We start from the raw sequence: 10768 nt of genomic DNA, 5'->3' as shown, positions 1-10768 counted from the left end.
CTAAGCTTAGGGAGCACTAGGAGAGAGTTCGGAAGGAGACTGGAGAGCTGTAAATGCAAGCTGAAAGTTGAAGATGCGCCATTTTATTATAAGATTTCTAGTTTATTTTTATTATGTGAAGGTTCAAAAACTTTGACTTTCTTGTCAAACTCCTTCTCTCTCCTTGTATCTGTTTATAAGCGTACGTTCGGCTTTTATGTCTTTGTAAAGTTACTTGCTTTTGAACTTGTATGTGATGAATTGAGACGTCGCATTTAATAAGATTGGCCTTATCCATTTAATATGGTAATTAAAATGGTCCATTAAATGCTAGGAAATGAAAATAGTACTTCTGATGACTATTATTTAGCAACACCAACTCAGAATAATCTTCAGTGGATTCAACTACCTGCAATACCAAGTGTAATGGAGGTTAGAAAATATTACACCCTGAATAGTAGAGGCAGACACATAATGTATTGAATTGGGACTAAATTTACATCAAAAAAGTCGAACGAAGATATGAGTACCCAAGATGAAGAGTTTTCTTGTTAGAAACTGGGCAGGGAGGCATATCTCCATCATATTCATTTGCAGCACGTTGCAGGAAAGATATTCCGGGATTGCATAGTCTTGTCCAGAAGGCATCATACTTAGTTGCTGAAGCCTATCATTTTCCGCTATCTGATAGTTATGAGCATCTTGCAGTTTACTGAAGCGTTCATTCATCATCATTAAACTAATCACTAGTTTCTTTAGGTGGTGGCAGTTGTTCATATGAATCATGCACGTTGACAAATGCAACTATTTATTATGAAAATCTGTTAAATTTCATGCCATGCATTTATTCTACTTGGATCCAAACGGAAATTTTTAATATGTCATAAGCTCATGGAGATTCATTAGAAATTTCCATTATTTGTTAAGAGAGCTCACCTTTGCTCTCAACCAGGTATTTTCTTGCTCGACCTGAATTTCCTATCATAGGCATGCAGGTTCCACAAGAAAAAATTTATTGGTCATCATAGTCTTGATCTTAGATTGAGAAATTACTCTTTTCTGCAAGCTCTCAGTTTCAGCAAGTATCAGTTCATGCTGTTCAAATGGGACAATAACGTCAAAACTTGATAGGAAAACGCGTCGAGGTATGTGGCGTAGGAAACTGTTCTATTTAGGTATTGTCTTAAAGAATTCATGCCGTCATGTCATTAAATAATTTTTAGCGTTATGATATAATTTTTTGGTCATTGAAAATCACTAACTTATGCTACAGCAAGAACATGCAAACATATTATTCCTTGTTTAAATTTGCTTGCAAGTTTCCTTTCTGGATGTGGTCATGTACCTTCTTTGCTCTGATTCTTGTGATGCTTCGCTCAAGCCTAGTTTCCAGCTGCTTCATCTCCTTCACATTTAAAGAGACCAATCCTTCGCCCATAATATGCCTGTGAAAAACCAAAAGAAAGATTAAGTTTTCACATGAGTTAAAAGATACCACTATTTCTTCCGATGGATGATTTTACTTCCTTGCATGGTTTTGATCACTATGTAAGTTAGGCCAGCTCATGATTAAGGTTCTTTCATTTTGTTTAATATAATTTGTACATGTTGGAGTTTTGGATCATCTATATTTGCTGGCGCAGTTTCTTGGATTCTTGTTGGTAAAACTATACATGAAATAGCAAAAGATTGAGAATTAATCGTGTTCTTGAAATCTGTGACTTAATCATGGAATTGGAATGCTTACTTGAGCATTGATGTCTTGAGTGGTGTATACATTTGAAGTGTCAGCGGTGGCCTTTTTAAACCTCTCAATAGTGTCCCTAGTGCTGCATGAGAATATATACAAAAGCTTTGAAACTTTTTTATATGATTGCAAGTTTTGGAATCCCCTCTTGTATTTGTGGTGCAAAATACATAGAAACCCTTGATTAGCTGCTACAGTTAAGAACAATACTGGCCATCGACCAAGATCCGGGTAAAACTAAAATGTAAAATCTATTCATATCCTAAATGCCAGAAAAGACGAAATTCGGGTTAAACCATATTGTAAAATTGGAACAAAATGCCAGAAAACTGTTAATCGATCAGATATGAAATCAATGATTTTACGTTTGATTCAGGTCTTAAAGATTAAAAATCTCGATCATATAGAATCATTAACTCAACTTTGTAAATTAATTCTAACCCTTATTTTTTTTCAATAAAAATCATTAGCTTTGGAACTGGTCCTACTCCGCCTTTCTGAGATTTCTTTTTCCTCAGTCTTAAATTTGTCGGTACTGGACTTGTTCAGTTTTTGAAAACGTGAACTTGTTTTTGGGGAGCTTCATAAAGCTGAAAATGGAAATGATGCGATCCGAGTGAAATGGAAGAGCAGGGTCGGGTGCTCCGCCTGATCTGCTATCAAAATGATGAAAGAAATAAGAGAAATGTAGATATCTGAACCAGAAGCTTCTTTCCCGGGCGGAGAGGATTTCCTGCACTCAAGAAGGTAACCAAGTGAATGGGCGCCGGAGTGGTGTCCGACGTGACCACTCCTATGCTTAAGTCAGTGAATTATTCAAGCCAAGAACCAATGCAACCAAGTGATGTTTGTGATATTGGTGTGAATGAATCTAAATGTAAAGAGAGAACCTGATATTTATAGTAGGAGAAGTAATGATGACCTCGTTCTCCGTGCTACCTACTAATTATAGTAGGACGGCTGAGCACACCCTATATTCTGACATGTCAAATCTCATACTTGTCACATCCAGCCCATCTGATTTTGTCAACTCATCGGCATGGTGTCAGAGATGGGACAGTGTCCCACATCTTATTCTGCTAGTATACTCGAGTGCGGTGCTCATATCGAGGTGGTCTAGTAGAAATCTTCTGAGAGCTTGCACGAGAGCCCGGGCTTCTGGTTGCCCGGAGAGTTGAGCCTGAGCTTGCACCTGCCCGGTCTTCAGAAGAATCCATCATGCATAATGACTCTGATTTGGGAATCCATTTGTTATCTCGGGAAATCCATGACCAGGGCTCTTATGGGGGTATCATCACACATCCCTTAAATAGCAGGGCTAGATTCATACTCGTTGTCCCGATCAGTCATGCTTGGATTCCCAAAGAGATAATCAATCTTGTCCTATAAAAGCATCGGGGGCTTCATGTCTCCCAGAAATGGGAGGAAATACCGGAGTCTCGTTGTCTTATGGACTTGAGATAAGATGCCGGGGCCTCGTGCCTCCCGGTCTTCGCATAAGATAACGGGGCCTCATATCTCCCGGACTTAAGTATAAGATGCCGAGACCTCAAGTTTCTCGGGCTTTAAAATAGATTGCCAGGGCCTCATATCTCCCGGACTTAGGAATGGTCGAGGTGAGGAGCCTCGAGCCAGGTTTGAGAACCCTGGATTATAAATAACCAAGGTGAGGAGCCTTGGGCCGGGGAGCATGTCCCGGGACTTGGGAATGGTCGAGGTGCGGAGCCCCGAGCAAGTTTTGAAACCCCTGGTCTTATAAATAACCAAGGTGCGGAGCCTTGTGCTGTGGAGCATGTCCCGGACTTGCAAATGGTCGAGGTGCGGAGCCCCGAGCTAGGTTTGAGAACCCTGGCTTATAAATAACCAAGATGCGCAGCCTTGGGCCGGAGAGCATGTCCCGGGACTTGGGAATGGTCGAGATGTGGAGCCCCGAGCCAGGTTTGAGAACCCGGGGCTTATAAATAACCACGGTTCGGAGCCTTAAGCCGGGTTGCATGTTTCGGGACTTAACAGATGGCCGAGGTACGGGTCCTCGGGCCAGAGTACGGAGCCCTGGACTTAATGAGCAACCAGGGTATGGAGCCCTGGGTCTTGGAGTAGTCGAGGTGCGGAGCCGCAAGCCAGGGTACAGATCCCTGGACTTAGCAGATGGCCGAAGTACGGGTCCCCAGGCCAGGGTACGGAACCCTGGACTTAATGAGCAACCAGGGTATGTAGCCTTGGGTCTTGGAGTGTTCGAGGCGTGGAGCCCTGAGCCAGGGTACAGAGCCCTGGACTTTAGATAATAACTGGGGACTCGTCTCTCCCGGACTTTCAAGAATAAGATGCCGAGGCCTCGTACCTTCCGGGCTTAAGAGAATGTGCCGGGGCCTCATACCTCCCGGGCTTAAGAGAATGTGCCGGGGCCTCGTGCCTCTCAGACTTTAAAGAATGTGCGGGGCCTCGTACCTCCCGGACATACAAGATTAAGATGTTGGGGCCTCATACCTCCCAGGCTTAAGAGAATGTGCCGGGGCCTCATATCTCCCGGACTTAAGATAATGCAGCGGGGCCTCATAACTCCCGGACTTTAAAGAATGTGTCGGGGACTCATACCTCCCGGGCTTAAGAAAATGTGTCGGGTCCTCATATCTACCGGACTTAAGATAATGCGCCGGGGCCTTGTACCTCCCAGAATTTCAAGAATAAGATGCCGGGGCCTCATACCTCCCGGGCTTAAGAGAATGTGCCGGGGGCTCATATCTCTCGGACTTAAGATAATGCGTCGGGGCCTCGTACCTCCCGGGCTTACAAGATTTTGCTTCTCCTGCTATATTAGTTTATTACAAACCAAATCGCTAACCTCGAAATATTGAATTTGAATTCATTTTTCGTAGAGTGAAACTTCTCTAGTTGTGCTAAATTAGACTACTAATATAGTTGTATGCTAATGAGTGCATATCAAATGCTCTTCATGCCAATCTAGGATAGCTGCTGAGTTTTGAGCTCATATAAAATCCACATATAAGATCTGAGTGCCGAGCTGGTCGGACTTGTATGTTTGCCAAACAGAGTTGGGCTTATTTTTGAATGGAAACCATATCTACGTCGTGAGCTCAAGTTCCCACAGACGGCGCCAATGATGCGATCCGGGTGAAATGGAATAGCAGGGTCGGGTGCTCCGTCGGATCTGCTATCAAAATGATGAAGGAAATAATAGCAATGTAGATATCTGAACCAGAAGCTTCTTTCCCGGGCGGAGAGGATTTCTTGCACTCAAGAAGGTAACCAAGTGAATCGGCGTCGGAGAGGTGTCTGGCGTGACCACTCCGATGCTTAAGTCAGTGAATGATTCAAGCCAAAAACCAATGTAACCATGTGATGGTTGTGATATTGGTGTGAATGAATCTAAATGTAAAAAGAGAACCTGATATTTATAGTAGGAGAAGTAATGATGACCTCATTCTCCGTGCTACCTACTAATTATATTAGGATGGCTGAGCACACCCCATATTCTGAAATCTTTCAACTCTCAAGCATTACACATATTTTCTCTCAAATATTGTTTGTGTTCGCCTGAAAAACCTGCTGACTTTAGAATCGGAGTGGCCACGCCGGACACCCCTCTGGCATGAAGAGCATTTTATATGCACTCATTAACATACAACTATATTAGTGGTCTAATTTAGCTCAACTAGAGAAGCTTCACTCTACGAAAAATGAATTCGGATTCAATATTTCCAGGTTAGCGATTTGGTTTGTAATAAACTAATATAGCAGGAGAAGCAAAATCTTGTAAGCCCAGGAGGTATGAGGCCCCGGCACATTCTTTAAAGTCCGGGAGGTACGAGGTCCTGGCGCATTATCTTAAGTCCGGGAGATATGAGGCCCCAGCACATTCTCTTAAGCTCGGGAGGTATGAGGCCCCGGCATCTTATTCTTGAAAGTCTGTGAGGTACAAGGCCCTGGCGCATTATCTTAAGTCCGGGAGATATGAGGCCCCGGCACATTCTCTTAAGCCTGGGAGGTATGAGGTCCTGGCACATTCTCTTAAGCCCGGGAGGTATGAGGCCCTAGCATCTTAATCTTGTAAGTCCGGAAGGTACGAGGCCCCGGCACATTTTTTAAAGTCCTGGAGGTACGAGGCCCCGGCACATTCTTTAAAGTCCGGGAGGTACGAGGCCCCGGCACATTCTCTTAAGCTCGGGAGGTATGAGGCCCCGGTATCTTATTCTTGAAAGTCCGGGAGAGACGAGGCCCCGGTTATTATCTAAAGTCCAGGGCTCTGTACCTTGGCTCAGGGCTCCGCACCTCGACAACTCCAAGACCCAGGGCTCCGTACCTTGTTTACTCATTAAGTTCAGGGCTCCGTACCCTTGCCCGGGGACCTGTACCTCGGCCATCTGCTAAGTCCATGGATCCGTACCCTGGCTCGGGGCTCCGCACCTCGACTCATCTAAGACCCAGGGCTCCGTACCTTGGTTGCTCATTAAGTCCAGGGCTCCGTACCCTGGCCTGGAGACCCATACCTCGGCCATCTGTTAAGTCCCGGGACATGCTCCCTGGCCCAAAGCTCCGCACCTTGGTTATTTATAAGCCCAGGGTTCTCAAATCTGGCTCAGGGCTCCGCACCTTGACCATTCCCAAGTCCCGGGACATGCTCCCCGGCCTAAGACTCCGCACCTTGGTTATTTATAAGCCCAGGGTTCTCAAACCTAGCTCGGGGCTCCGCACCTCGACCATTCCCAAGTCCCGGGACATGCTCCCCGGCACAAGGCTCCGCACCATGGCTATTTATAAGCCCAGGGTTCTCAAACCTGGCTCGTGGCTCCGCACCTCGACCATTCCCAAGTCCCGGGACATGTTCCCCGGCCCAAGGCTTCGCACACTAGTTATTTATAAGCCTAGGGTTCTCAAACCTGGCTCGGAGCTCGGCACCTCGACCATTCCCAAGTCCCGGGACATGCTCCCCGACCCAAGGCTCCGCACCTTGGTTATTTATAAGACCAGAGTTTTCAAGCCTAGCTCGGGGATCAGCACCTCGACCATTCCCAAGTTCCGGGACATGCTCCCCGGCCCATTGCTCTTCACCTTGGTTATTTATAAGCCCAAGGTTCTCAAACCTGGCTCGGGGCTCCGCACCTCGACCATTCCTAAGTCCGGGAGATTTGAGGCCCCGGAAATCTATTTTAAAGTCCGGGAGATATGAGGCCCCGTTATCTTATGCAAATACATGGAGGTCCGAGGCCCCGGTATCTTATTTCAAGTCCATAAGACAACGAGACTCCGGTATTTCATCCCATTTCTGGGAGACATGAAGCCCCCGATGCTTTTATAGAACAAGATTGATTATCTCTTTGGGAATCCAAGCATGACTGATCGGGACAGCGAGTATGACTCTAGTCCGATTATCTAAGGGATGTGTGATGATACCCCCATAAGAGCCCGGGTCATGGATTACCCGAGATAACAAATGGATTCCCAAATCAGAGTCATTATGCATGATGGATTCTTCTGAAGACCGGGCAAGTGCAAGCTCAGGCTCAACTCTCCGGGCAAATAGAAGCCTGGGCTCTAGTGCAAGCTCCCGGAATTTTTCTACTAGACCACCTCGATATGAGCACCACACTCGAGTATACTAGCAGAATAGGATGTGGGCGATTGTCCCATCTCTGACACCATGCCGATGAGTTGACAAAATCAGATGGGCTGGATGTGACCAGTAAGAGATTTGACATGTCAGAATATAGGCTGTGCTCAGCTGTCCTACTATAATTAGTAGGTAGCACGGAGAACGAGTTCATCATTACTTCTCCTACTATAAATATCAGGTTCTCTCTTTACATTTAGATTCATTCACACTAATATCACAACAATCACTTGGTTACATTGGTTTTTGGCTTGAATCATTCACTGACTTAAGTATCGGAGTGGTCACGCCGGATACCCCTCCGACGTCCATTCACTTGGTTACCTTCTTGAGTGCAGGAAATCCTCTCCGCCCGGGAAAGAAGCTTCTGGTTCAGATATCTACATTTCTCTTATTTCCTTCATCATTTTGATTGCAGATCCGGCGGAGTACCCGACCCTGCTCTTCCATTTCACCCGGATCGCATCAGGAAACACAGTCCAGTCTGAACTCAGACAACAAAAATACGAAAGAATCACAACTGTCTTTTCTCAAATTAATATATATATAGTACTGTCTGTGTGATGTGGCAGATATACGTGCGTACAGTATACTAAATATATATATATATATATATATATATATATATATTACCATGATGTCCATCGGCGACTGCCTAAAAATCATCGAAACCAGAAGGTTAACGTAAAATTTAGATTATATCACTATATAACAACCTCATTCATATGAAACTATTCTTGCTCACATAAATATAATACCATTTTATAAAATATATATGAATAACGTGTTTTAAAATCTATGCTACAAGCATGCACGCACGAGATCTGTGTGCAATTATTTGTTCAAAAGTTTAATTACTCCGATCCTTCAACCCTTTCAAGATTATAAATAAGTGAGAAAATGAATTACTTGTTGCTGGAGTACTCGTAGACACGTCCACCGGTTGAGAATACAATGAGCGCGATTTCGGCATCACACAGAACCGAAAGCTCGTAAGCTTTCTTCAGCAGACCATTTCTCTGCTTGCAAAAGGTCACCTGTCGATTCGTGTTGTTCTCGATTCTCTTTATTTCGATCTTTCCTCTTCCCATTTTTAATTTTGTTAATTCAATCCTGCTCATCATCATTCGAATCAAAACAAAATTGTTTTCTGCTACCAAAATTCGTTACTTGTAATGATGGATGATATATATGTTTTGCCTATCCGTGTCGCTGGAAGACAGAAGGCTAGAGGGTTAAAAAAAGACAAGGTGCTCATATGTCTAAAACAAACTTATATTTTGACAAATTATATTATTACATTAAATTTGAATTAATTCTCAATTGTCGCGAGGATAAAAAAATTTGTAAGCGAAGGGTTTCTTCAGAAAAGCTGGATGATCCTCAAAAATAAAAGAGAGAAAATGCAAAAATGCTTGAAGGGGGTTAAGTAAGGCATATATATACACAAGCGAAATAATCAGCTGAAAAAATTACATATTTTCAGCTAAAAGTTCAGATTTTTACAGAAATATTGCATCAAACTTATTGTCATCTACTTAGAAGAGACCAAAACACTGGTATATTTATGTCGTACTCAAAGAAATTTAAAATCTCTATGAAATTGTAAAAAAGAATTATTTCATGGAATGTTTCTTGTGAATTTGAGCAAGATAAAAAACTTTCATGCTAGCTAGGAAGACGAAAACTGCATATGCGGTTTCAGCCCTTTTTAAATCAGCAAAATTGCACTCAAACTCCACAAATATCCGAAAAACACAACATCTGAAACTGGGCAGGAGAAAAAATAACCAAAAAGTATTAATTAATAATCAATCCTGTGAGCAGATAATCCAGATAAGATCAAGCTGCACAATTTCAAATCCCGATCGAGTGAAAGGCGGAAACAACCCAAGCTATATTTTATCTTTCTTGTTATCTTTCTGTTGCAATCATGCGAGATACTCGCAATTGGTTTCCTAGTTTTTATGTTTCTGTTAAGCTTTTATTTTAGTATAAATACTATGTAGTTAGGTAGAATGAATCACGATGAATAGAACTCTTTTTGTGTCTTTCAACTCAACTGTGAATTCTTTTTGGGGGTACGCTTTCTGGGTTTGAAGCCAACATTTGGTATCAGAGCATCCAGTGTTGAACATCCAAGCATTCACAGTTCCACTAACAAATGTCGATTGTCCACCAGCATACAGCGAAAGAGAACGGCGGGATGTCGTTTCACTATCTAATGCTGAGCCCCCACAATTACGCGGTATGGGCAATAAAGACAGAGGCGATTCTTGATGCTCAAGGAGTTTGGGAGGCGGTGGAGCCGACAAAAGGAGCACGAGTGGATGGAAAGAAGGATAAGGCAGCACGGGCATACATCTTGCAGTGTCTTCCAGAAGACATCCTTCTCCAGATCGCATAGAAGAAGAGAGCAAAGGAGACCTGGGATAGCCTCAAGACGAGGTACCTGGGCGGTGATTGAGTCAAAAAGGCACGTGTACAGACACTAAAGAGCGAATTTGATGCCCTTCGGATGAAAGAGACCGAGACAATTGATGAATTCGTCGGAAAACTCAGTGCAATAACCAGCAAGTTTTCCACCCTTGGTGATACACTTGAAGACTCCTCTCTGGTCAAGAAGCTGCTCGACTCTGTTCCTGAGAAATTCTTCCCCATCGTCGCCGGGATGGAACAGTTCTACGATATCAAGACCATGCCATTTGAGGAAGCTATAGGGCGATTAAAGGCGTATGAGGAACGAACAATGCGATTTCATGGCAACATCAACGGTACCGAAGGTCAACTTTTATTCACTCATGCCGAGTGGCAAGCGCGACAGAAGGGGAACAACGGTGACACCTCGTTAGGAGGAAAGGGACGTGGGTCCAGTGGCCCTGATCGCGGCAAATGGCATGGACGACGGCGCGGTCGTGGTCGTGGTGGGCTTCGCAAAGATAATACAGGAGGTACTAACAACACCAGCAGTGGTACTCGTGACAAGAGTCACATAAAGTGTTTCAATTGTGAGAAATTGGGACACTACACGTCTGAATGCCGCATCAAGCGTCGTGACGATGAAGCTCATCTCACTCGCGCCACTGATGAAGAGCCAGCACTGTTGATGGTCGTATCCCAGGAGGTGACGCACACTAAGTGTGAGCAGCAGGTTGCTATACTACTTAGCGAAGAGTGGTTATTCTTTTTGGTTCAAGGAGCTAAGGTAAGCTTTTGGTGTAGTTATTCTTTGGATTTTGGTGTTGGGAAGAAATCATGGGTTTGTTGATTGTGTTGGTTTTATGGATGTTATGGTTTGGTTGTTGGATTATTAAGTTATTGATGGTTCAATTCATGGTTTATTGTTGTAGGATTTGTACCAAGAGATTAGATTCAACGTTTCGATTGGTTGTAAGTGGAATTCATTCCCTTGT

At 43.8% G+C, this 10768-nt stretch overlaps 1 pseudogene; it reads right to left on the bottom strand.

Moving 5' to 3' along the window:
* Nucleotides 1-475: 475 nt before the first annotated feature.
* LOC140835830 (agamous-like MADS-box protein AGL11) lies at nt 476-9586 on the bottom strand (annotated as a pseudogene).
* Between the last annotated feature and the right edge of the window lie 1182 nt (nt 9587-10768).

This window comes from Primulina eburnea, chromosome 7, assembly GCF_022965805.1.
Source record: "Primulina eburnea isolate SZY01 chromosome 7, ASM2296580v1, whole genome shotgun sequence".
NCBI classification, from domain to species: domain Eukaryota; kingdom Viridiplantae; phylum Streptophyta; class Magnoliopsida; order Lamiales; family Gesneriaceae; genus Primulina; species Primulina eburnea.
The sequence above is the reverse complement of the archived record's forward strand: the minus strand, read 5'-3'. Positions and strand labels throughout refer to the sequence as shown.